At 41.5% G+C, this 25883-nt stretch overlaps 1 long non-coding RNA gene across 1 annotated transcript; it reads left to right on the top strand.

The window, feature by feature from the left end:
- Positions 1-23051, top strand: LOC134728685 (uncharacterized). The gene is made up of 4 exons (XR_010109331.1): positions 1-121; positions 1302-1419; positions 3679-3943; positions 23030-23051. It is a non-coding gene; the product is annotated as an uncharacterized LOC134728685 (long non-coding RNA).
- Positions 23052-25883: the final 2832 nt, after the last annotated feature.

Here is a 25883-nt window from a genome sequence, read left to right as displayed (position 1 = left end):
TGCTGAGTACCAGGGGAATGCAGGACAAGGAGAAGGACATACTTTCTTCCTTCAGAGAGCTACCAGAGGAGAAATGACAGTGTCTATTAGGAACTGGCCTTAGAATCTCCCAGGTTGATGGGTGAGTCATCATGCATATACATGCACAGAAATTCACTCTGTGCTTGTGACATTAAGTCTTCTCTTCTCTTTTCTGACCTCTTCTCTTTTTTAACTTCCTGGTCTCCCACCGAGTTCTTGTCTGGAGCTACCCTGTCTGAAGAGGGTGCTGTGGGTGCCTGGCACAGACACCTGATGGTGTGCTCATTCCCTGCTGACGGGCCCGCTGATCTCTGAAACTGGCCCAAGTGTCCCATAGAACTGATATTTATGGGTTTTTGAAAAATAAACATAGAAATTGACCCTCTCAGTCTTAAAACTTGAGAAAGTTACATTTGTCTTATCTGAGTTCCTTTCTCAAGAAACCAACATCAGACATCCCAGATAGTATCAAGGAACAGAAACTCACCAGATCACCACATCTGGACAGTGAGATCCCAGACCCTCATCTGTCCTAATTGCCTAACCACTCTCTGCTGCCTATTGACCAACTCCTCTTCCTTACCCCTCCTTAAATCCTGTTTTCTCACACAGTTACATTTCTTCCCTGCAATAAAAACCCCTAATTTTAGTCACTTGGGGAGGTGGATTAGAGACTCATCTCCAATATACTCAGGGGCTGCACCTGAATAAAGCCTTTTTACCTGGCAATACTCATCGTCTCAGTGATTGGTTTTCTGTGCAGTGAGCAACAGGACCTAGACCAAACCCACAGTATTTCAATACAATCACCACTACCTGCCGTCTCCCTCTCAGCCTTGAGAACCTACTCATCTGGGAGGTAGCCTTGCACTCGCCCCTCCCCTATTCTTTTCTTGCCTCATGGTGGGACCAATGCCCGATCTGACCGAAGTGTGTTTCCAGCTGAGACCACATTCTTTTTAGTTTATTCCCCTGCCCTGGTCCCTGTGTCCTCATTCCTCATTCCTCTCCTGAGAGCATGCTCCCCATCAATCCCTTGAAGAATCCCTGTTTCAGGCCCTAGGGAAGCCAACCTAAAATAATGCCAATGCTCAAGCCTTCCCTCTGTTTCTCTTCAGTTAGGACCTGGCCCTCCTTAAACTTCCAGTCAACTGCATGAAAGTGGGTCATATTAATAATTAATTACAAATAACACTTCCTAGTTTATTTGTAGGCTAATGTGTTACTGTTTCTTGATAACATAATGCCTTCATTCTGTTAACCACTCATTTTATTTTTAGGACTTGCTTAAGTAACAACCTTAGTGGGAAAATGCCAGTGGAATTTCATGAGTATGACTGGCAGTGCCTGCGAGGAGGAGAACTGCGAGGAGGAGAAGGATGAGATACTTTTGGTTAGGTGGGTTTTTCAGCGTCTCTTCTGGAAAGACCTTTTGAATCACCCTCTTCTTACTACCCCTACCTGCCAGTGAATTGCTCCCTCCCTCCTTGATCTCCCCAGAGTATATAATGGTTGAGTATCTCTTTATTGCATTTGTAATATTGCATTGCAATTATTATTTTTTCCTGGTTGCCCCCTCTCACTAGACTGGGAGCAGCTAAAGAGCAGGGACCTTGTCTTATTTGTCTCTATCTCCCCAGTGCCTAGCATGGTGCCTGGTACTCAGGAAGAACTCAAGCACTGTGTGTGACAAAAGAATTAATAACTCTGATGAAAAGTCCACCTCCTCCTCCACTTTCACATATATGCACCTGGGCACATACATGAATACATAACAACATTTGTGGTGGAGTGAAATGTTTAGAATATTAGTCAATTGTCTTTCTTCCTAGTATTTCCTCAGTTTTCAGACTGGAAAATGATACCCTAGGCCAAGGGAAAGAGAATAGAGAGGGAGGCAATGGGACATAGGAAGAAGGCGAGTCTCTGAAATAGGTTTTAGAGACTAAAGAGGGAGAGTGGTCAAGGAAGACCCAAGATAAACTTTTGGGACACAAGAGAAGAGAGGATCAGACTGCTCTCCTTGGTGAGCTGTCTTGTAGAAGGCAAGACCCAGAGGGGAGGACAACACATGGTTAGTCAAAGAAAAGGGTCTCACATGAGTATCTCACATGAGAATAGTGCTCACGTGGGCACTATTTTAGGTTGGCTTCCCTAGGGCCTGAAACTGGGATTCTTCAAGTGATTGATGGGGAGCATGCTCACAGGAGAGGAATGAGGATGCAGGGGACAGGGCAGGGGAACAAACTAATGAGAATTCATTAGTTTGGGAACTAGGCTGGCCTAGAACCAACAGAGCTTTGCTTAATACACTTGAGGGCCCAGAGAGGGCAGTAAGATATGACTCTGAGAGCACAGGCTAAGGGCTTGTTAGCTGGGAAAAATGCCTGGAAGAGGGACACTTTTAAGTTCACTGAAATCCGTTTTCTACCCTTGTGGAATAAAGAGTCAAATAAAGGAGTGAAATTAAATTATATAAAAATAAAATGTTGCATTTAGTGCACAGCTCAACTTTGGACTGAGACTTTCTTTATAAAGAGTAAAACTGAAAGCTCTGGGTAAATGAATCAACCATGGACATAGGGGTCAGAGAGGTTTAGGCTAAAGAAGAGTCTGTGTCTGGGACCTGGCTCATGGGACTTTGGGACTCCATGAAGTCAGGTAGGACTCCTGGGGTAGATACTGATTATCAATGAGGATGTGAGGAAAGGAAAATGATAGGTGATCTTCTCCCTTGGGCTTTTTCAGCCCCAGGCACACCACCATGAGCATCTTATAAGCATAACAGGGGAGGCCCAGACATTTCAAAAAGCCAACTAGAAGAACATTGATGTAGAAGCCTCCCCTGGCGCTGTCGTGGGGATACTGAAACTGCTGTTGCTGTGAAAACCAAAAACCGTGCCAAGTGCACACTTGCCTCGAGTCATAAATGCAGCCTGGAAACCTTTGCTTGATAAATCTAATCATTATTTTTTTCCCTGAATACTCTAGGGCAAATTCAAGACTACTTGGAGAAATGGATATGAATATATACAGATAAACACTGGCATATAGACATAAATACATGTAGATAAACACCCACCTCAGACGTAAATATATAGATACGATCATTTACTAAATATTGAATACTTCCTATTTTGGAGGCTCTAGAAATGATTTTATAGACATTATCTCATTTAGTTCTTCCTTCAACAATGAGAGGAGAGTGATGTTATATTACTTTAACACAAGAGGAAATGGAGGCACAGAATGGTTGAACAATAGGCTCACAGACCTAGGAAAGGATAGGGCTTCTCTACACAATGACGCATAATCAATGTTGACCCTTCTTTAGGTATTATGGTGGAAGAATGTGCTTGAATGACTCCCTTACCCTATCCCTTAACTTCAGCTCATTTTAAATTCCCTTCACTATTTACCCTATCCCTTCACTATTCAGCTCATTTTAAATTCCCTTAGCAACATTATTAGCAAGAATCATAAGGGAATGAATGATCCTAACATAATTGTATGAAACAGGGAGACAAAGCAGCTCTGGAGAGAGGTCATGTGTATCTATGTGTGCACATGCACAGATGTATGCACGTACACACTCATGTGTTTCATGGAACTGAATAAAACTAAGAAATTGTCATGTCTAATACCTTAATTTCACAGATGCAGAAATAGCAGCTCAGAGAGGCAAGTGACCTGCCCAAGGCCCCAGGAACCAGGTCTAGAGGGACCCTGGTGTGTCTTTGCCTGAGAGATGGAGCTGTCTGTTACCGGCATGGCCTGGAGGGGAAGAAGACCGTGGAAGGGAGAGGGCAGGGAGCTGCCTCACCTGCTAACTCTTCTCGATTGAACCAGCTCTTCGCTTGGGAATTTGACTGCAATATGACTTCTCAGGACACCAGACATCCTAGCCTTAAAGAGGGCACAGGTACATTTTCCTAGGCCAAATTAATATGGATTTTGAATTATCTCCTGTTGTTCAGAAAGATCCTCCCTGCATTGGTGGTTTTGACATTTCCCAGGCTCCAAGAGCCATGGATCTCCTCTGAGAGCTGCACTGGAGAAGGTTCTGAAAGTCTTCTTTACATCTCTAACCAGACAGGTCCTTAGGAAACTCCTCCAACAAGCACTGACCCCTTCCCGGCCAGTCCTGTGTAGGACTCTGAGGTATAGACACCACCCAGTTGCTGCCCTCAGAATCAACCTAGTCCTTGCTTCTCTCACAAGAGTGAAACTTGGAGGCATTAATATATATTTTTGTTCTGCAAAACTTTAAAGAATAAAACATTAGAAATAAAACTATAACAATCATCCATGTGCCTGCCACCCAGATTTATTGTTTTTTTAAGAAGTAAAACATAAATATAGTTAAAATTCCTTGTGTATGCCTCCCAGTTCCAATCCTCCCTCAGAGGCAAGCACTGTGGTGAAGTTTGTTACTGTTCTACATGTATTTCACAGTTTTATTATATATTCATATGCACATAGCACATAAACTTAAAAGACATAAACTCATACTGTATATAAATTAAATTTTATACTTAATATACATACAATTTATATATTACACATTACAAAAAGTTGTTTATGTACTGCATAAGCTTTACACTTAAATATTATAATTAGTCAAAAATAAACTATATATTTACATAAATATAAACTAACATTTATATACCGTATGTCTAACATTAACGTTTATACTGTGTATAGTGTGTATAAATTAAAATGTACAAAATTAGCATCAAACTCTTCACATAATGATGGTCTAACTTGCCTTTTGTCCAACACAATATATTTTTATTTCTATTCATTTTGATGCATCTAGATTCCCTTCATTCATTCCAACTGCAGTGGAGTTTTCCATTATTGGAATATGTCACAAATAATTTATGACTGTCCTATGATTTGCAAAGTACACTTGTTTGAAATTTCCTATGACTACAAACAATGCTGCCACACATTCTGTGGCTGTTTTCTTGTGTACACATGTGAGTGATTTTAGGACAGATACATAGAAGTGGATGCTTCCCCTTTACCAGGTATTGTCAGTTGTTTTTAAAAGATGTCTGCGTGTGCACTGTCACACCAGCAGCATAAGAGGCTCCTATTTCTCTGCATTCTTGCTGCCACCAGGCCATGTTGATCTTGAACTTTGTTGTTAATTGGATGGAAATGAAATTGTATCTCATTGGTGTTTCACTTGTTTCCCGACTATTCATGAAGTTGACAATCTTTTCATGGATATTGACCCTCCGGGTTTCTGCTTCTGTGAAATGCCTTTTCATAGTTTTTGTCTATTTTTCTCTCTTGGGTTATTTATCTTTCCCTTATTAATCTGTAGGAGTTCTTAAAATATTCAGGTTTTTAATCCTTTGTTGGTTGTGAGCGTTCACCATGCTTCTCCTGGTCTGTGACTTGTCTTTGAATTTTGTTTATAATGTCATTGATTATGTAAAAGTGTTAAATTTTGATGTAGTTAAATTTATTGCTATTTTTCTTATAATATATGCATCGTGTGTCCTGTTTAAAAAATCCATCATCTGCTTCTGGCTACTGACATTTCTCCATTTGAAAGGTGGCATCTGTGACTATGCGTGGGACAGGGAGGAGGTGCTTTTTATTGCTTTCTAAGTTCTTAATTACAACAACAACACCACCATTAGGTAAATTCAGGTTCACACTAATGATTCCAGATTATTTTCTACCATGGAGTGTAGTATAGTGCTGAAAAGTGTGAGTTCTGAAGCGAGACTGCCTGGACTTGGATCACTCACTTTGGGCAAGTTACTTAAACTCACTTGGGGGAATTATACTCTGGTATCTGCCTTGTAGGGTTGCTGTAAAGATTAAATTAGTTTATAAATGCAAAGCCCTTAGAACAGTTTCTGGTATAATGTAAGAGCCAAGAGCTCTCTCTTGCTATTGTTATTATTGTTATTAGCATTATTTTTATCATCGTTAGTACTCAGATTTCCACTGGGCTGGGTTTCTAGGGGCCACCTGCAGACATTAGAGCTGCTGTCCTCTACATGCTTCTCAGTGCCTAAACTGAAATCATCTTGTTCTTCATGGTCCAACATCACCTTAGGACACTTGTCTTCTAGGAGGTGAAAACATTAGAATGCAAATGGAAAAATCTTTGCATCTTGTGCCCCAGTTTGCTGGTATCAGACATTTCATCTTATTTAGGTTTCTTTTTTTTTTTTTTTTTTTTTGAGATGGAATCTTGCTCTGTTGCCAGGCTGGAGTGCGGTGGTGCAATCTCGGCTCACTGCAACTTCCGCCTCCTGGGTTCAAGCAATTCCCCTGCCTCAGCCTCCTGAGTAGCTGGGACTACAGGCATGCACCACCAAGCCCGGTTAAATTTTTGTATTTTAGTAGAGATTGGGTTTCACTGTGTTGGCCAGGATGGTCTCGATCTCTTGACCTTGTGATCCACCTGCCCTGGCCTCCCAAAATGCTGGGATTACAGGCATGAGCCACTGTGCCCAGCCTTATTTAGCTTTCAAAAAAAGTAGAGAATTACAGTTTTCAAGGGGTCAAGTCCTATCTGAATTCAGAGAGAGTCATCATCCTCTTAAATCTCCAAAGCAAGACAGATGCATTAACACAGGTGACTTGTGAGAACTTAATAGTCTGTCTATTGTGAACGTTTCCCCAGTGCCCCTTTCCCTTTCTCTGGTTTAGTCACCCCTCATTCTTGTGCTTCTCAGACAGGCTGCGAAAGCATCACCCCTCTCTCCTCTCTCTCTCCCATCCACAGGGGTGGGCATGTTACCCAAGCTGGATTACCCATCTGGCTTTACTAATTCTTCTAAGAGGTGGGCATATGACCCAAGCTAGGCCAATGACATTTTCTTTTTGCCCTTGACTGACTTGAGAAAAGTTCTTTCTTTCCTGGTGGCAAGCTGGAAAGATGAGTCTGAGGTGCTGGCCAAGTTCTTTAATGGTCAGCCTTGTCTAGTAGATTCTAAGCCCTTGTGGGGGTGTCAGGGACCATGTCCACCTTGCGTGCTCTTTTATCTCTTGCATCAAATAGGCCAGGCCCTGGGAACGTGATAAAAATAGTTGAAGAAAATTGTGCTTTCCTTCCGGAAAATTTCCAGGCCACATGCTGATCAACTATGCCTATTGCTGCTCACTCTGCACCTTCCTGGGTCCTGTGGTTCAGGGCCTCAGCTCCTATGGTTCAACCAGAGTATCTCGTTGAGCATATTTGGATTTGACCTTTGAACTTCAACCTTACATACCTCCCAGCACATGCTTTTGGTGTCGACCCTTCTTTTCCATCCAGAGGGCCTGCAGAGAAAAGTGTCCTTGACTGTGTGACATGCTTTAGGTTCTTCTGGAGTGAGCAGCTAGTTTCACCCCACTCCCATCCATCCTCAGCCAGAGCAGGAGATATATTCAGTCAACTTCAGCTCATCCTCCTTGTTTGTGATCATAGATTCTGCATTTGTGGTCTATGCAAAAGGAGGGAGGCACACAGTTAAGACAGCAGATAGAAGAAAAATATTTTTGTACTATGTTTCTTTTAACTCATGGCTTTTCAAACTTTACTCTGCATCAGAATTACCTGGAGTACTTGTGAAGAGATGGATCTCTGGGTCTCACTCTCAGAGTTGGAGTCAGCTGGTCTGAGAATCTGCATTTCTAACAAGTTTCCAGGTGATGCTGATGCTGCTGGCCTGGGGACCACAGTGAGAGCCATTGTTGAGTCATGCTCTCATTTAACAGAGGTGCTCACTATCAGGATCTGATGGGCTCTGGGTTAAGGGTGAGTGTATGGATCCAGGATCTGTGGTAGAAATAGAAATCACCCGGGTTATGAAAAGGAATTTAACAGGGAATTAGGAGCTGATGAAATTGTTGGAAGAATTGGAGGAGTGCCTCTAGGCTTGGCCTCCAGGAATGGGAATGGTTCCTGGGACAAGGTGGCAGCATCGGCCGCTTCCCCAGCAAGAGAGCTGGGAATCAGAAGGCCACCACTAGCAGTGCCAATGCCAGACCACCCAGGCACTGCTGCCACCCATGGCACAGCCACCACTTTACACCCATGAAGCTGCTGACAACTCATGGAGTGGTCTCCACGTTGCTGTGGTTCTGTGGCTCTCCCGAGGGAGAGAAAATGTTATCCTCCTTCTGCCTTCCAAATATCATACAAGTGCATTCAGTACCCTGGGATGTTTTTTAACCTATCAAGGTAGAGGTTAGTCAGTGGGGGTTGGAAGGAGTGAGTGATTCAGCAGAAGCCTAGTTTCTGGGGAAGGGAGGGAACTTAGGGGAGATGTGGTTAGCACACGCACACTCAAGGGACTCAGACTCTATTCTGATGTTCCGACAAGAGACTAGCCATTGGCTCTTTCTGGGCATTTTCTTTCATTTAGACAGTGAGAGGAATTGCTGCATCAGGGAATCAAGAGAAAAAATATTAATTTAGCTACATATGTTTATACTCTGGAGAAATAACCACTACGGGAATGCTTGCACTCACTTTTATACTATCATACATTGACTTCATTTATTGCAGGTTTTCCCACCCTTAGCACTATTGACATTTCTCACCATGTAGTTATTTCTTGTGGGGGACTGTCCTATGCACTGTGGAACATTACGCAGCACCCCTGGCCTCTACCCACTGGATGACAGGTGCATCCCCCAAGTTGTAAAGACCAAAAATGTCTCCAGACATTACCAAATGAACCGTGGTGGAGGGAATCATCCATGGTTGAGAATCACTGATGTACTTAATATCTTTGCATGTATAAAATGGCTTATTGCAGGCTTTTTTTTTTTTTTTTTTGAGACGGAGTCTCGCTCTGTCGCCCAGGCTGGAGTGCAGTGGTGCGATCTCGGCTCACTGCAAGCTCCGCCTCCTGGGTTCACGCCATTCTCCTGCCTCAGCCTCTCCAGTAGCTGGGACTACAGGCGCCCACCACCACGCCTGGCTAATTTTTGTATTTTGTTTAGTAGAGACAGGGTTTCACCATGTTAGCCAGGATGGTCTTGATCTCCTGACCTCGTGATCCGTCTGCCTCGGCCTCCCAAAGTGCTGGGATTACAGGCATGAGCCGTCGCGCCCGGCCTATTGCAGGCTTTTAATCAAAATATCCAAGCATAAATTATAGCACACCTCTATGGTGGAATAGTACGCAGTTTCAAAGGATGTGTAATCATTTATCAAAATATATTTAGTATATTTTTAAGTTTTAAAAGGCACACTGCATACAGACAAACTCCAATTGTGTGAAATGAAATTGAATGTGTGTACTAATGCATTCTAGTCCAAGGAAAATAAACCAAAATTGTAATTGTGGTTATTTCTGAGTAACAGGACTACCTGTGCTTTTTAATTTTCTTCTAATTTCTTCTACATATCCAATTTTATAAAACAAATATGCATGCATTATATACATATGATATTTGAGCAATTATTGTTATCACTGAGAAGAGAAGGAGAGAGGAATTTAACATTTATGAAACACCTGTTCTATTCCAGGCACTATGTAAGATACCACCTAACCCTAGTCCACTTTAAAGCACTGTGCAATGGCATCAGAATGGGCTGGAGAGGCAGGCAGAATTGGTTTTAAATCGTGGCCCCCAGGACCTGCCTGGACCTGCCTGGCCTTGGGCAAGTTGCTTAATCTCTGCAAGTTTATGTTTCTTTCCCTGTAAACTGGTGCTAGGTTTTCAGGGTGGCTGCAAGGATTAACGGAGGTGATGTAGGCCTTGTATTACCATTGATTATTATGCAGAACTTCCTCCTGGGTGGGATGTGCCCCTTTTTTTCTTCAACACACCGGTTCCAATCTTGCATCAGTGACGGCCACATTGTCACATCCAGTCCTCTTTTCCCATCTTCCTGAGAAGAGGCAGTGGACTAGAAGAAAGGAGAAAGTGAGTAAAGCCAAAAACCCAGCACTTCTCAGAAGCTGGGTTTGCTTTCTCCTCGTCAGGGCTACTGACAGGCCCTTTAGCAAGACAGAGGCTAATTACTTGCCAGGAGCAAAAGAAAATATGTCATTTGGTTGTTCTGGCTTTTCCCAGTGCAATAAATCACAGCCACAGGAACCCAGCTGAATTTGATTTAATAAAGATTTTAAAGAAAGAAAAACAGTTTTCCTTGTTTTTATCGAAACTGCTAGTCATTTGTGTCTGTTTCATCTAGGGCTGTTAATGTGATGTGACCCACTCACACTGCAAGCCACTTTCAGCACTGCGGAGTTCCGCTGTCTACATTTATGCTCGTCCATATCACCTGACCACCTGCCTGTTGGATCCGATGGTCCCCTGCCCTCTTCCCTCGGGTCCCAGGCCCTCTGCTCAATTCATCAGGTTCTGATTCTCAAAAGGAGGTTCCACTCACTTTGACAATTCATTTGGCTGTTTGCCTGGCTCTGACCCTCACAGTGTCTCCTGAAATAATCTTAAGTTTCCTGCTGGCCCCTGCACAGCTGTGGGTGGGAAGTGTTCCTGCTCACCCCTCGCCCACACTTCCCTCACATCAGGCCTGCACTGCCGCATCCCCCATTGGGCTTCCCTGCCGGCTGAGAAGCATCAGACAATTTGAGTGCAGCAGCAAAACAGAATGGTGTAGGCTAAATCTCACAGGTGGGTTTTGCTTATTTTATGAAAGCCAGAGAGCTCTCGGTTAAGAACATCTGTGCAAATAGGATTTAACTTCTCCCCTCACTCTGGCTTATATTCGTATCTGTCTTGTTTCTGGAAGGTGTGGCTCCTTTTTAAAAACCACTATTTCCCAGTGATTCCAAGTGACATGCTGAAATGAAAGCCCTAATAACCTCCTACAGAAAAGAGGTGATGGAACATAACAGGGAAGTTTCAAGTGCTAGGATTTTTCAGCTGGGAAAAAGGAGCTTGAGGGATTGGCCTGAATGGCCTGTTGCTATGTAACCAAATAGGCAATCTGAGGAGGGTGTGCTGAGGGTCAGTGTCAGACCCCTTGACCTTAAGCATGCCTTACCTTCCTGGGAACAACAGAATGCCAGAAATGGAGGGTGATTCAAAATTGAAATGCAGCTCTTCCATTCAAAACAGTGAGGTCCGGAGAAACTAAATGTCTTTGTGTAGGGTATCCAGTTACTGAGGAACAAGAAGGAGGCTGGAACCCAAGCATCAGCTGTTAGTCCTTTGGACTTCCCATAGATCTGACTTGGATGTGCCGTTGCCCATAAGGCAACTTTTTCTTTGTTTGTTTTGAAACACCTATGTGAGTGTCCTTTGTGTGTGTTTGCATTGAATTAGAAGTTGGGTTCCCCTTCCCCAGCAGGTGGGGTTTTGTTTTTGTTTTTTTTCCTCCAGCTTTATTCAGTTATAATTGACAAATAAAAACTTAATATATTTGAAGTGTACCATCTGATATGTTGATATATGTATACATTGTGAAGAACAATCAAGCTAATTAACATCCTGTCACCTCACATAGTTACCATATTCTTTGTCTTTCTTTCTCTATATTTTTGTGATGAGAACACTTAAGAGATATCCTCTTAGCACATTTAAGTATGCAGTGCAATATTATTAACCATAATCACTATGCTGTATATGATTGCATCTCCCGAATGTGTTCAACCTGCATAACAAACTTTGTACCCTTTGACCAGCAGCTTCTCATTTTCTCTCCTCCCAGGCCCTGGCAACCACCATTCCATTATCTGCTTGTATGAGTTCAAAGATGTTGCATTCCACCTATCAGTGAGATCATGCAGTACTTGTCTTATTTCACATCACCTAACATCCTGGAGGTTCCTCTATAATCTTGTAGTGCCTTGTGGTTCCAGCCCTCTGTGTGGTTGAACATGGGTGAGGAGGTAAATTCCTCATTCATCCTGGGAGACAGCCTCCAGTGCGGTGGGCGAGCTCACCTCAAGTGTGAACTTGGCCGTGATATGTTCTTGTGAATCCCTAGTCCTGATCCCTGATACTCAGAACCTCATCCCTCTTCCCCAGTCCCTCTCGTCTTCTATGGGCAGTGCCTTCACACTCCAAAAACCTCTCCTCACTCTAGCTACCCAGCCAGGTTTAAAATTATCTCACAAACTAATCCATTCTAGAAATATTAATGACCAGTAATAGCTTTATTTTTTACTTTCACTAAGATTTTTTGCATTTCAGCAGGGGGATTTCTAGGACTACAAAGCTTTGGTAGAGTAGTTCTCAACCATAGCTACACATTAGAATTATCTGAAGATCTTTAGCAAACTACTGGAGCACGGAGTCCCCACCCCCAGATATTCTAATTAAATTGGTTTTGGGAGGGGCCAGGGGAAATGGTAATTTTTAAAAAGTTCTCCAGGTGATTCTAAAGCACAGCTATTGGTGGGGCTCAGTGGCTCACGCCTGTAATCCCAGCACTCTGGAAGGCTGAGGCAAGCGTATCACTTGAGCCCAGGAAGTCGTGACCAGTCTGGGCAACATAGAGAAATGTCTCTACAAAAAATACAAAAATTAGCCAGGCATGGTGGCATGTGCCTGTAGTCCCAGTGACTCAGAAGGCTGAGACAGGAGGATTGTTTGAGCCAGGGAGTTCAAGGCTACGGTAAGCCGAGATGGTGCCACTGCACTCCAGCCTGGGTGACAGAGTGAGACCTTGCCTAAAAAAAAAAAAAAAAAGAAATACAGCTATTGGGGAAATACCTGCTTAAATATGAATAATGTATGAATAATGACATCGATAGAATTCTCCCCTACTATGGCCACTAGAGAGATAGCTGCAGAGATGCTTCAACCCCTTCCCAAGGCAGAGTATAAGGAGGTCTTTCTGCTGCATCCCTGGGTGGGGTCCAAGAAAGGCTCAGAGGACCAGCGGGTAACCATGGGGCCAAGGAAACCATCTGGGGTGGAACATTTTCATTCTAGTCTTGTTTAGTCTTAGTAGATTTGTTTCCTCTTAATTTCTCCAGTTAGAGATTAAATTAGGTTGCAAGCTACCCATGCATAGGCTGGTTCTTCCTCACACAACGGATTTATTCAATCTATACAATATTTCTTGATTTTAAAACTTGAATCAATACCTGACAAAATCCAGATTTCGGTCTTTTCTTTTGAAACAGAAGCAGCACTGGCCATCTGCCTTGGATTCCAGGATGGCTACATTTGTCTGATTGCTTCACGTAGATGGACATTCAATTGCTTCTTTACTGCGGGATCTACTTGGCCTCCTTCCTCCATCTGGGCTACCTGGCTGACCTTTCAGATATTTGCATTGTGCATGGCTGAAATGTTAATAATAGCTACTCCAGACACCTACAATGTGCCTCCTCAAACTTTGTGTCTAATTCTTCAGAGAACTCTGTAAGGCGAGTCATATCACTCTCTTTCACAGTTCTGGGGGAACTTAGGTCCAAAAAAAATGTTTTGACCAAGGTTCTGCAAAGTAAATCAGTACCAGGTGTGAGGTTCAAACCCAGATTGGTCGGCATTTGAACCTTACTCTCTTCCCACTTAAACCCAGCCTTGCACTTAATTTGTTCTGTAGCAATATAGAACATTGAGGATGAACTTTCAGAAGCTGTTTAGCCAAGGTCCTCAACATATATTCTCTGACCAGGGGTCTCACACACACCTGGGGTCATCATGACACCCAGGATGTCATTCTCCATCTCATGACTGTCTCTGTAGAAGCTGGTCTGGGGCAGCTCCATGTTCTGCTGAGAAATTCAAGCTACCTTAGTAACTTGCAGCAGGTGCTTCCCTATCTTTACCAAAGAGAAAGTTTTGTGTTCTGACTATAAGCTTCATTTCTAGAATCAGCAACACAACTAACTTCCTTCTTCAATTCAGTACCTGCTCTGTATCAGGTATTACTGAAGGCATTTTGTATAAGTGGTTTTATTTAATCCACTTAACAACTCATTTGATCTGGTTAATTTTACAGATGAAACAGACTCTCTAAGAGATTGAGAAAATTGCAAAAAGTCATATAGTTACTAGACAATATGTCTCCAGACAGATATCTACTAGTGGTCTGATGTAGCTGGTTGTTGTCATTAAATAGAATAAAATACCTTAAGTTCATTATTATTTTTTAAATGTTGAAAGTAGTAAGTTTATTGTTGAACTTAAGGTAAATTCAGCAAAATCAAAGAAACAGGAAAATATCTCCACCTTCTAGAATTGCTGTACCATTTTGGGGTATTTTTCTGTAGTTTGCATGTATGTGTTTATGCATAACATATAAAATATATGCGTTTCAGAAATATTTAATAATGGAAAAATTCTTGAGTGTTGGCAATGTTATATTAAAATTGTAGTTAAAAAGAAATGTTATTGAATCGAAGATGAATTATCCAACTGTTAACTGAATATTTACTGTGTGCTAGGCACTGAAGTTTGAGAGATAAAAAGAACCCTCAGGGAACACATGGGGTGTTTGTCTGTAAAATAGACAAGTAAATGCAAAATTATAATGCAGTATGATAAATATTTTGATAATGATAAGCCCTGGAAGTTTTGAAAGTCACAGGAGACACTGTTCACTCAGCCAAGGGAGAGAGTGTCTGTCGTCCATATCTTCATTACCCGGAACAGGTAACAGGAACTGAGTATCGCAGCAAGTGTGGAAGATACCTGGGTAAACAGGAAGAAGAGGGCATCCCAGAGAGAAAGACAGTATGTGCAAGCCTCTGAGGTTTAAGATAATTATTTCTGAATGCAGTCCTCTGACCTCCATTTTGTTCAGGAGAATCACACAATGCATACATTTTCTTTTATGCCAATAGAAACACAAGTTATGTACCCATCGGCAAAATGGCTTTGTCTTCTACCTGTCTCATTGAGTCACTTAGAATTCTAGGCTCGCTCTTCTGGGAGAAAGTTACAGAGCCTTTTCTGTATCCAGTGGGAAATATATTTTTTACCCATGGCAGAAAATCTGTTTAATCATTTGCACATAATAGACCATATGCTGGCACAGGGCTGGGAGGTGACATGATAAAGGCTGAGGAAATCACTTGCCACGGGTTCAGGTGATGAATGTATGAGGCAGGTCTTCGCCAGGGGAAAGAATATAGATGCGAGTGTGCTCAGGTGGGATGAAATCTTCCTCCAGCCCGAGTGGCACTGCAGTTATTACAGAGGTTGTATAAGGCAGGCACATATCTTGCTTAATGAAACATTAAAAAGGGCAAAGTCCCTGCCCTAGTTTCCTCTAAAGATGAAGAGAGAAAGAACTGAACTTATCTTTATTTGACCAGATCAGTTAAAAAAACATGAAGCCATAAAAATAATCCTTTTTGGTACATGGAGATTTCATATGTTCATGCAGACAGTAACTCTTTTTTCTGCTTTTTCTCCTGCGTCATTGTACAATGAACCTAGAAGAATCCTAGTTAAAAATACATGGGAGAAAGCATAATTAAGGATTGAGGTAGCTAACCTTACGGGGCAACTAACCTGTGTGTTCCCGCATATGTATTATTTCATTTTCTCAGCAACCCCACGGGGCAGAGTTACACAAATGAGGAGGCTCTGGGAGGTTAAGAAACTCACCTAAGAACACAGCTGCTTAGTGGCAGAGGAGGGATTCAAATCCAGGTCTGTTTGACCTTACATTCCAAATACTTTTCTCTATACCACTCTGTGTGCTAAATTCTGTAGATCTGGGGTATAACTCCTGCTTTTTAAATAATATCAAGGTTCTTTTATTAGGAAGAAGTGAAAAGTAGTATTGGAAAGGCAACTAGAAGTCTGAAACGTTTGTCATTACAATAACCTTGAAACTTCAGTCTTCAAACTTCTTCTCTTTCCACACTAGCTTCCTAGCTTTTCTTACCCATTAGTTACACAATCTGACTGGCTATCTAAATTATCTCTCCTCTGAAAGATCCTTCTCTAATCTTTTCTTTGAACTCCAAATGTGACTATCTGGTTATTTGCTTTATGTCTCCACTTTGATGTCTTATAGGTGCCTCAAACCTAAAATATCCAAAACTGAATGGGTAATTCTCACCTTTAAACCACTTTTCTCCACCAACCTCTTCATTTCAGTAAATGACAACTATCTATCTACCGGGCAGTCAGGCCAAGAAAGAACCCTGAAGTTTCCTTTCTTTCCTGCCCAGAATATAAAGTCAGCTTTATTTAGGAAATATGTCCAGAATCCAATTGCCTTTCACCCCCAACCCCCGCTGTAATTTCCATCGTTTCATCTGCTGTCACCTCCCGCCTGGATGTTGTGATGGTCCCTAACTGGGGTCCCACTTTCCACTCTTGCCCACTTAGCCTGTCCTCTACCCCATAGCCAGAGTAATTCTTCTAGAATGAAGGGGGATCATTCTTTCTCTCTCTTCAATGTGCCCCAGTTTATCCCTGTCTGAATAACATCCACATTCTTACTGTGAGCCCCCAATGTCCCTTCTCACCTGGCTCCACTCTCTCTTCTCCTCCCTCTCCACCTTCTTCCCTCAGCTCCAGCCACTCTGGCCATCTTGCTGTTCCTTGAACACACCAGGCACTTCTGCTTTGCTTTACGGTCTCGGAAGGATGTCTTTTCTTTTCTGCCATGGGTAAAAAAATATGTTTCCCACTGGATACAGAAAAGGCTGTGTAACTTTCTCCCAGGAGAGCGAGCCTAGAATTATAAGTGACTCAGTGGGACAGGTAGAAGACAAAGCCATTTTGTCGATGGGTCCATAACTTGTGTTTCTTTTTTTAAAAAAAATTACTATTATTAAACTTTAAGTTTTAGGGTACATGTGCACCTTGTGCAGGTTAGTTACATATGTATACATGTGCCATGCTGGTGCACTGCACCCACTAACTCGTCATCTAGCATTAGGTATATCTCCCAGTGCTATCCCTCCACCCTCCCCCCACCCTACAACAGTCCCCAGAGTGTGATATTCCCCTTCCTGTGTCCATGTGTTCTCATTGTTCAATTCCCACCTATGAGTGAGAATATGTGGTGTTTGGTTTTTTTTTCTTGCAATAGTTTACTGAGAATGATGATTTCCACTTTCGTCCATGTCCCTACAAAGGACATGAACTCATCATTTTTTATGGCTGCATAGTATTCCATGGTGTAAATGTGCCACATTTTCTTAATCCAGTCTATCATTGTTGGACATTTGGGTTGGTTCCAAGTCTTTGCTATTGGGAATAATGCCGCAATAAACATACGTGTGCATGTGTCTTTATAGCAGCATGATTTATAGTCCTTTGGGTATATACCCAGTAATGGGATGGCTGGGTCAAATGGTATTTCCAGTTCTAGATCCCTGAGGAATCGCCACACTGACTTCCACAATGGTTGAACTAGTTTACAGTCCCACCAAAAGTGTAAAAGTGTTCCTATTTCTCCACATCCTCTCCAGCACCTGTTGTTTCCTGACTTTTTAATGATTGCCATTCTAACTGGTGTGAGATGGTATCTCATTGTGGTTTTGATTTGCATTTCTCTGACGGCCAGTGATGATGAGCATTTTTTCATGTGTTTTTTGGCTGCATAAATGTCTTCTTTTGAGAAGTGTCTGTTCATGTCCTTCGCCCACTTTTTGATGGGGTTGTTTGTTTTTTTCTTGTAAATTTCTTTGAGTTCATTGTGGATTCTGGATATTAGCCCTTTGTCAGATGAGTAGTTTGCGAAAATTTTCTCCCATTTTGTAGGTTGCCTGTTCACTCTGATGGTAGTTTCTTTTGCTGTGCAGAAGCTCTTTAGTTTAATTAGATCCCATTTGTCAATTTTGTCTTTTGTTGCCATTGCTTTTGGTGTTTTAGACATGAAGTCCTTGCCCATGCCTATGTCCTGAATGGTAATGCCTAGGTTTTCTTCTAGGGTTTTTATGGTTTTAGGTCTAACGTTTAAGTCTTTAATCCATCTTGAATTGATTTTTGTATAAGGTGTAAGGAAGGGATCCAGTTTCAGCTTTCTACATATGGCTAGCCAGTTTTCCCAGTACCATTTACTAAATAGGGAATCCTTTCCCCATTGCTTGTTTTTCTCAGGTTTGTCAAAGATCAGATAGTTGTAGATATGCAGCGTTATTTCTGAGGGCTCTGTTCTGTTCCATTGATCTATATCTCTGTTTTGGTACCAGTACCATGCTGTTTTGGTTACTGTAGCCTTGTAGTATAGTTTGAATTCAGGTAGTGTGATGCCTCCAGCTTTGTTCTTTTGGCTTAGGATTGACTTGGCGACAGGGGCTCTTTTTTGGTTCCATATGAACTTTAAAGTAGTTTTTTTCCAATTCTGTGAAGAAAGTCATTGGTAGCTTGATGGGGATGGCATTGAATCTATAAATTACCTTGGGCAGTATGGCCCTTTTTACGATATTGATTCTTCCTACCCATGAGCATGGAATGTTCTTCCATTTGTTTGTATCCTCTTTTATTTCATTGAGCAGTGGTTTGTAGTTCTCCTTAAAGAGGAGAACTTCACATCCCTTGTAAGTTGGATTCCTAGGTATTTTATTCTGTTTGAAGCAATTGTGAATGGGAGTTCACTCATGATTTGGCTCTCTGTTTGTCTGTTGTTGGTGTATAAGAATGCTTGTGATTTTTGTACATTGATTTTGTATCCTGAGACTTTGCTGAAGTTGCTTATCATCTTAAGGAGATTTTGGGCTGAGACAATGGGGTTTTCTAGATATACCATCATGTCGTCTGCAAACAGGGACAATTTGACTTCCTCTTTTCCTAACTGAATACCCTTTATTTCCTTCTCCTGCCTAATTGCCCTGGCCAGAACTTCCAACACTATATTGAATAGGAGTGGTGAGAGAGGGCATCCCTGTCTTGTGTCAGTTTTCAAAGGGAATGCTTCCAGGTTTTGCCCATTCAGTATGATATTGGCTGTGGGTTTGTCATAGATAGCTCTTATTATTTTGAAATACGTCCCATCAATACCTAATTTGTTGAGAGTTTTTAGCATGAAGCGTTGTTGAATTTTGTCAAAGGCTTTTTCTGCATCTATTGAGATAATCATGTGGTTTTTGTCTTTGGCTCTGTTTATATGCTGGATTACATTTATTGATTTGCGTATATTGAACCAGCCTTGCATCCCAGGGATGAAGCCCACTTGATCATGGTGGATAATCTTTTTGATGTGCTGCTGGATTCAGTTTGCCAGTATTTTATTGAGGATTTTTGCATCAATGTTCATCAAGGATATTGGTCTAAAATTCTCTTTTTTTTGTTGTGTCTCTGCCTGGCTTTGGTATCAGAATGATGCTGGCCTCATAAAATGAGTTAGGGAGGATTCCCTCTTTTTCTATTGATTGGAATAGTTTCAGAAGGAATGGTACCAGTTCCTCCTTGTACCTCTGGTAGAATTCGGCTGTGAATCCATCTGGTCCTGGACTCTTCTTGGTTGGTAAGCTATTGATTATTGCCACAATTTCAGCTCCTGTTATTGGTCTATTCAGAGATTCAAATTCTTCCTGATTTAGTCTTGGGAGAGTGTATGTGTCGAGGAATTTATCCATTTCTTCTAGATTTTCTAGTTTATTTGCGTAGAAATGTTTGTAGTATTCTCTGATGGTAGTTTGTATTTCTGTGGGATCGGTGATGATATCCCCTTTATCATTTTTTATTGCGTCTATTTGATTTTTCTCTCTTTTTTTTCTTTATTAGTCTTGCTAGTAGTGTATCTATTTTGTTGATCCTTTCAAAAAACCAGCTCCTGGATTCATTAATTTTTTGAAGTGTTTTTTGTGTCTCTATTTCCTTCAGTTCTGCTCTGATTTTAGTTATTTCTTGCCTTCTGCTAGCTTTTGAATGTGTTTGCTCTTGCTTTTCTAGTTCTTTTAATTGTGATGTTAGGGTGTCAATTTTGGATCTTTCCTGCTTTCTCTTGTGGGCATTTAGTGCTATAAATTTCCCTCTACACACTGCTTTGAATGCGTCCCAGAGATTCTGGTATGTTGTGTCTTTGTTTTCGTTGGTTTCAAAGAACATCTTTATTTCTGCCTTCATTTCATTATGTACCCAGTAGTCATTTAGGAGCGGGTTGTTCAGTTTCCATGTAGTTGAGTAGTTTTGAGTGAGATTCTTAATCCTGAGTCCTAGTTTGATTGCACTGTGGTCTGAGAGATAGTTTGTTATAATTTCTGTTCTTTTACATTTGCTGAGGAGAGCTTTACTGCCACGTATGTGGTCAATTTTGGAATAACTGTGGTGTGGTGCTGAAAAAAATGTATATTCTGTTGATTTGGGGTGGAGAGTTCTGTAGATGTCTATTAGGTCCGCTTGGTGCAGAGCTGAGTTCAATTCCTGGGTATCGTTCTTGACTTTCTGTCTTGTTGATCTGTCTAATGTTGACAGTGGGGTGTTAATGTCTCCCATTATTAATGTGTGGGAGTCTAAGTCTCTTTGTACGTCACTCAGAACTTGCTTTATGAATCTGGGTGCTCCTGTATTGGGTGCATATATATTTAGGATAGTTAGCTCTTCTTGTTGAATTGATCCCTTTACCATTATGTAATGGCCTTCTTTGTCTCTTTTGATCTTTGTTGGTTTAAAGTCTGTTTTATCAGAGACTAGGATTGCAACCCCTGCCTTTTTTTGTTTTCCATTTGCTTGGTAGATCTCCCTCCATCCTTTTATTTTGAGCCTATGTGTGTCTCTGCAAGTGAGATGAGTTTCCTGAATACAGCACACTGGTGGGTCTTGACTCTTTATCCAATTTGCCAGTCTGTGTCTTTTAATTGGAGCATTTAGTCCATTTACTTTTAAAGTTAATATTGTTATGTGTGAATTTGATTCTGTCATTCTGATGTTAGCTTGTTATTTTGCTCGTTAGTTGATGCAGTTTCTTCCTAGTCTCGATGGTCTTTACATTTTGGCATGATTTTGCAGCGGCTGGTACCGGTTGTTCCTTTCCATGTTTAGCACTGCCTTCAGGAGCTCTTTTAGGGCAGGCCTGGTGGTGACAAAATCTCTCAGCATTTGCTTGTCTGTAAAGTATTTCATTTCTCCTTCGCTTATGAAGCTTAGTTTGGCTGGATATGAAATTCTGGGTTGAAAATTCTTTTCTCTAAGAATGTTGAATATCAGCCCCCACTCTCTTCTGGCTTGTACGGTTTCAGCCGAGAGATCCGCTGTTAGTCTGATGGGCTTCCCTTTGAGGGTAACCCAACCTTTCTCTCTGGCTGCCCTTAACATTTTTTCCTTCATTTCAACTTTTGTGAATCTGACAATTATGTGTCTTGGAGTTGCTCTTCTCGAGGAGTATCTTTGTGGCGTTCTCTGCATTTCCTGAATCTGAATGTTGGCCTGCCTTGCTAGATAGGGGAAGTTCTCCTGGATAATATCCTGCAGAGTGTTTTCCAACTTGGTTCCATTCTCCCCATCACTTTCAGGTACACCAGTCAGACGTAGATTTGGTCTTTTCATATAGTCCCATATTTCTTGGAGGCTTTGCTCATTTCTTTTTATTCTTTTTTCTCTAAACTTCCCTTCTCGCTTCATTTCATTCATTTCATCTTCCATCGCTGATACCCTTTCTTCCAGTTGATCGCATCGGCTCCTGAGGCTTCTGCATTCTTCACGTAGTTCTCGAGCCTTGGTTTTCAGCTCCATCAGCTCCTTTAAGCACTTCTCTGTTTTGGTTATTCTAGTTATACATTCTTCTAAATTTTTTTCAAAGTTTTCAACTTCTTTGCCTTTGGTTTGAATGTCCTCCTGTAGCTCAGAGTAATTTGATCGTCTGAAGCCTTCTTCTCTCAGCTCGTCAAAGTCATTCTCCATCCAGCTTTGTTCTGTTGCTGATGAGGAACTGTGTTCCTTTGGAGGAGGAGAGGCGCTCTGCTTTTTAGAGTTTCCAGTTTTTCTGTTCTGTTTTTTCCCCATCTTTGTGGTTTTATCTACTTTTGGTCTTTGATGATGGTGATGTACAGATGGGTTTTTGGTGTGGATGTCCTTTCTGTTTGTTAGTTTTCCTTCTAACAGACAGGACCCTCAGCTGCAGGTCTGTTGGAATACCCTGCCATGTGAGGTGTCAGTGTGCCCCTGCTGGGGGGTGCCTCCCAGTTAGGCTGCTTGGGGGTCAGGGGTCAGGGACCCACTTGAGGAGGCAGTCTGCCCGTTCTCAGATCTCCAGCTGCGTGCTGGGAGAACCACTGCTCTCTTCAAAGCTGTCAGACAGGGACACTTAAGTCTGCAGAGGTTACTGCTGTCTTTTTGTTTGTCTGTGCCCTGCCCCCAGAGGTGGAGCCTACAGAGGCAGGCAGGCCTCCTTGAGCTGTGGTGGGCTCCACCCAGTTCGAGCTTCCAGGCTGCTTTGTTTACCTAATCAAGCCTGGGCAATGGCAGGCGCCCCTCCCCCAGCCTGGTTGCCGCCTTGCAGTTTGATCTCAGACTGCTGTGCTAGCAATCAGCGAGACTCCGTGGGGTAGGACCCTCCGAGCCAGGTGCGAGATATAATCTCATGGAGCGCCGTTTTTTAAGCCCGTCGGAAACGCGCAGTATTCGGGTGGGAGTGACCCGATTTTCCAGGTGCGTCCGTCACCACTTTCTTGGACTCGGAAAGGGAACTCCCTGACCCCTTGCGCTTCCCGAATGAGGCAATGCCTCGCCCTGCTTCGGCTCGCGCACGGTGCGCGCACCCACTGGCCTGCGCCCACTGTCTGGCACTCCCTAGTGAGATGAACCCGGTACCTCAGATGGAAATGCAGAAATCACTGTCTTCTGCGTCGCTCAGGCTGGGAGCTGTAGACGGAGTCTGTTCCTATTCGGCCATCTTGGCTCCTTCCCCCATAACTTGTGTTTCTATTGGCATGAAAGAAAATATATCCAGTGTGTTGGTATTAATCTCAATATCTTCATGCAGTTATTGCCTCAATATCATTTTTTACAGATGCCTTTTCTGACTACCTCACATGAACTTGCACCCCACCCTCTCAATATGTTTTTATTTCTCTTCTTTGCTTAATTTTCTTCATAGCATTTTTTTGACACCTGACATACTGTGTATTTACTTGACTATTATCTCTCTCTTCCCCCCAAATAATGTAAACTTGATAAGAACAGTGACATGCCTGTTTTTTTTTTCCAGCTACATCTCCAGCTCCCAGAACAGTGCATGGTACAGAGTAAGTACTCAGTAAATACTTGGTGAATGAATGAATGAATGGAATGAATGACCATCTTGGCAATGGTATTATGAAAGCATGAGGCTTCAGCCCCCTACAGAGAAGTGGGCTCTCAATCTGCCCCACCTCTAACACAGAATGCTTCCCCAAGTCTGGGAGCTGTAGCTTTCAGTCAAACAGGATAGCAGAGCCCATCTGTTTCAATAGAGCTGTTGATTTGGGTTTCTACTCTGCATTTACCTTGACTGATGGTTTGGTTCAAGTTATGCTTTGTGAGAAATTCATTCCCTCCTGGAGTTGCTTCTGCCAACAGAGGGAAGACAATCATTTCTTCTTGGCATGATTTCCAACTCAATTTTTTCTGTCTAGGAGAACTCAATTGCCATCATACAACCATTCCAAATCTCATGCTGGTCAAATCAAATGCTGCTTTTGTAATTTAGCCACCCTCCCCTGGCCATGTTCTATTCTCCCTATTTTCTCAGCTTCTCTATTATGGAAGATTGATTTTCTTTCCTTTCCAGTTAGATCCTTGAGTCTATGACTTTGGAATTCTGGTTATGGAGCATTTTATTTCTTAATGGTGTGTGTTTGTGTGTGTCTTAAATTCACATACATGGAATAGCTAGAACAGAATTGTTTTTATACTTAGATATAAAATATTTGGAATAAAAAAGCAGATGCAGGTGAAAACATATGACTTGCATTTTCATTTTCATTCTGCCTCTAATGGGTTATAGGATCTTAACTAAAATCCTTCCGCTTTCTGAACCTTGTAATAAATGACCCACAAGAAAGCCTTCAGTAATTACATCACTTGATACTTTCAAAAAGCACCCCTTATACCCTTTATAGACAAGAGAAAATCAATCATTCTAACTTTGCAGAAAATCATATAAAATGAGTAGAGTAAAATTTTGATGAAATGAAAGCAGTCTATAAAGTTTTATTTCTATTTGCTATGTTCAGGGGAAGAATCAAATGACTTCTCCACCCCCAACAAAAATAATTATTCTCTATTTACTTATTTTTCTAATTGTCAAACATGCCACACTTCCTATTCATAAAAATTCTGCTCTCAAACATGTGGAATTATAGGATCTAGTGTTGGGAGAGGCAGGTGCTGGTTAGGATTAGATTCACATGTGATAGAGAGCCAAAACAATAGCGTGCACAAGACAGATTTGTTTCTCTCTCACATGTTATTCCCAAGGTAAGCAAGCAGTACAGACAGCTTTAGCATTCCTTGTTTTCAGGGACCCAGGCACTCCTTCTTTTCTTCCCACCAACTCCAGGATATTGTGTTTGTTAGTGTGGCCTGGTACTTTTACTACCTCCTTTGCATTCCAGCTCTCAAGAAGGAGTAAAGGTGGGCATGGCTAGTTTTTTTAGAATATGACCAGAAATTATACTCATCATCTCTGCTCACATCCCATTGGTAATTAGTTATGTGCCCTAGCCACATGGTCATGTCTATCTGCAAGGGAACATGGCCTTTATATCATGTGCCTAGCTGAGAATTGAGGATCCTTTACAATGAAAAAAAGAAACAAGATTGTAAATATCAGGAGGGCAACTAGCAGTTTCTGCTACCGAGATCAACACTCTAATTTTATAGATTCAGGAACTGAGCCAGTAGAGGTAAAATATATCCCAAGCTTTACAGCCCAGTTATAGTGGAACTAAGCTTAGATCCTAGGTCACTGTGGTTTTATGGAACGAGCATGAGTTTGGAATGAGACAGATCTGAGTTAGAGTTTCTGTTTTGCCAACTGCTGACTGTGTAATTTTTGGAAAATTTATTAACCTGTGTGGCCTTGATTTTCTCATATATAAAATGGGGATAATTTCTCTTGAAGGTTATCTGGGATAATAAATGAGTTGATGTATGAAAGCACCTTTCAGAATATCCAGCAGTTTGCAAGGACTAAGTTACAGGTTACCCCCAACTTCAAGCTTCCAGTTACAACTCTATAGGATATAATGTAGATATATTTAAACATACATAGGGACTATGGAAAAATACCTGGACTATTTCTCATGGTCAATTCAAATCTTTTTATAAATCTATATTTCTGTACAATTTGAGTTGATGTTCAATTATGATTTTTTTTCAAGTATGATTTCAAAGTACTTTAAGAGATGGGCAAAAGCAGAGATTTTAAGGAAAAGCTTCAATTATCTAGAAAATTCAAGTTAACTAGAATCTCTCATGCTCTGAGCATTTGAGTTAATTAACTGAATTATAGCATTATTTTAATAACACATTATATAGTACCCATAGGCTTAAGTGAATTAATTTTCAAAGTTTGGAAAAAATTAGATTGGCTATTTCAAAAATCTGAGAGGGGAAAAAAATGTTCATATCTATTTGAGACTTTTCCTCAGGATACTTAGAAGTTCTTTCTAAACATTTCTAAACAGTAAAAATGTTTAAAAGAAAATACATAGATTTGCTTGAGAGAAATCCCTCCAGCTTGGGAAGAAACCACTCAAATCCAAACCATATGTGATATGTAAAGTAGTATTTTGAATATTCATATTATGATGTGAAAATCAGATTCCCAGAACGGTAAGTGTCACAGAAAGAATTGAAATGAAGACAGCAGTATGAATGTCACTTCCCTAATGCACAATATTGCAGTTCTACCCAGCATCTTTCTTCCTTGATGGGATCACCAGAGAACAATCATGGGTACAGATATGGCAAACATACCCTCATTCTAATTATATAACATTCTTTGGAAGGAAAACAAATTTTAACTCAACATCTTTCTGAACAAATTTTAATTCTGGTAATGGGACACTATTATTTTT

This window comes from Pan paniscus, chromosome 13 (assembly GCF_029289425.2).
Source record: "Pan paniscus chromosome 13, NHGRI_mPanPan1-v2.0_pri, whole genome shotgun sequence".
In the NCBI taxonomy this organism is placed as follows: domain Eukaryota; kingdom Metazoa; phylum Chordata; class Mammalia; order Primates; family Hominidae; genus Pan; species Pan paniscus.
This window is presented reverse-complemented; position numbering and strand designations above follow the sequence as displayed.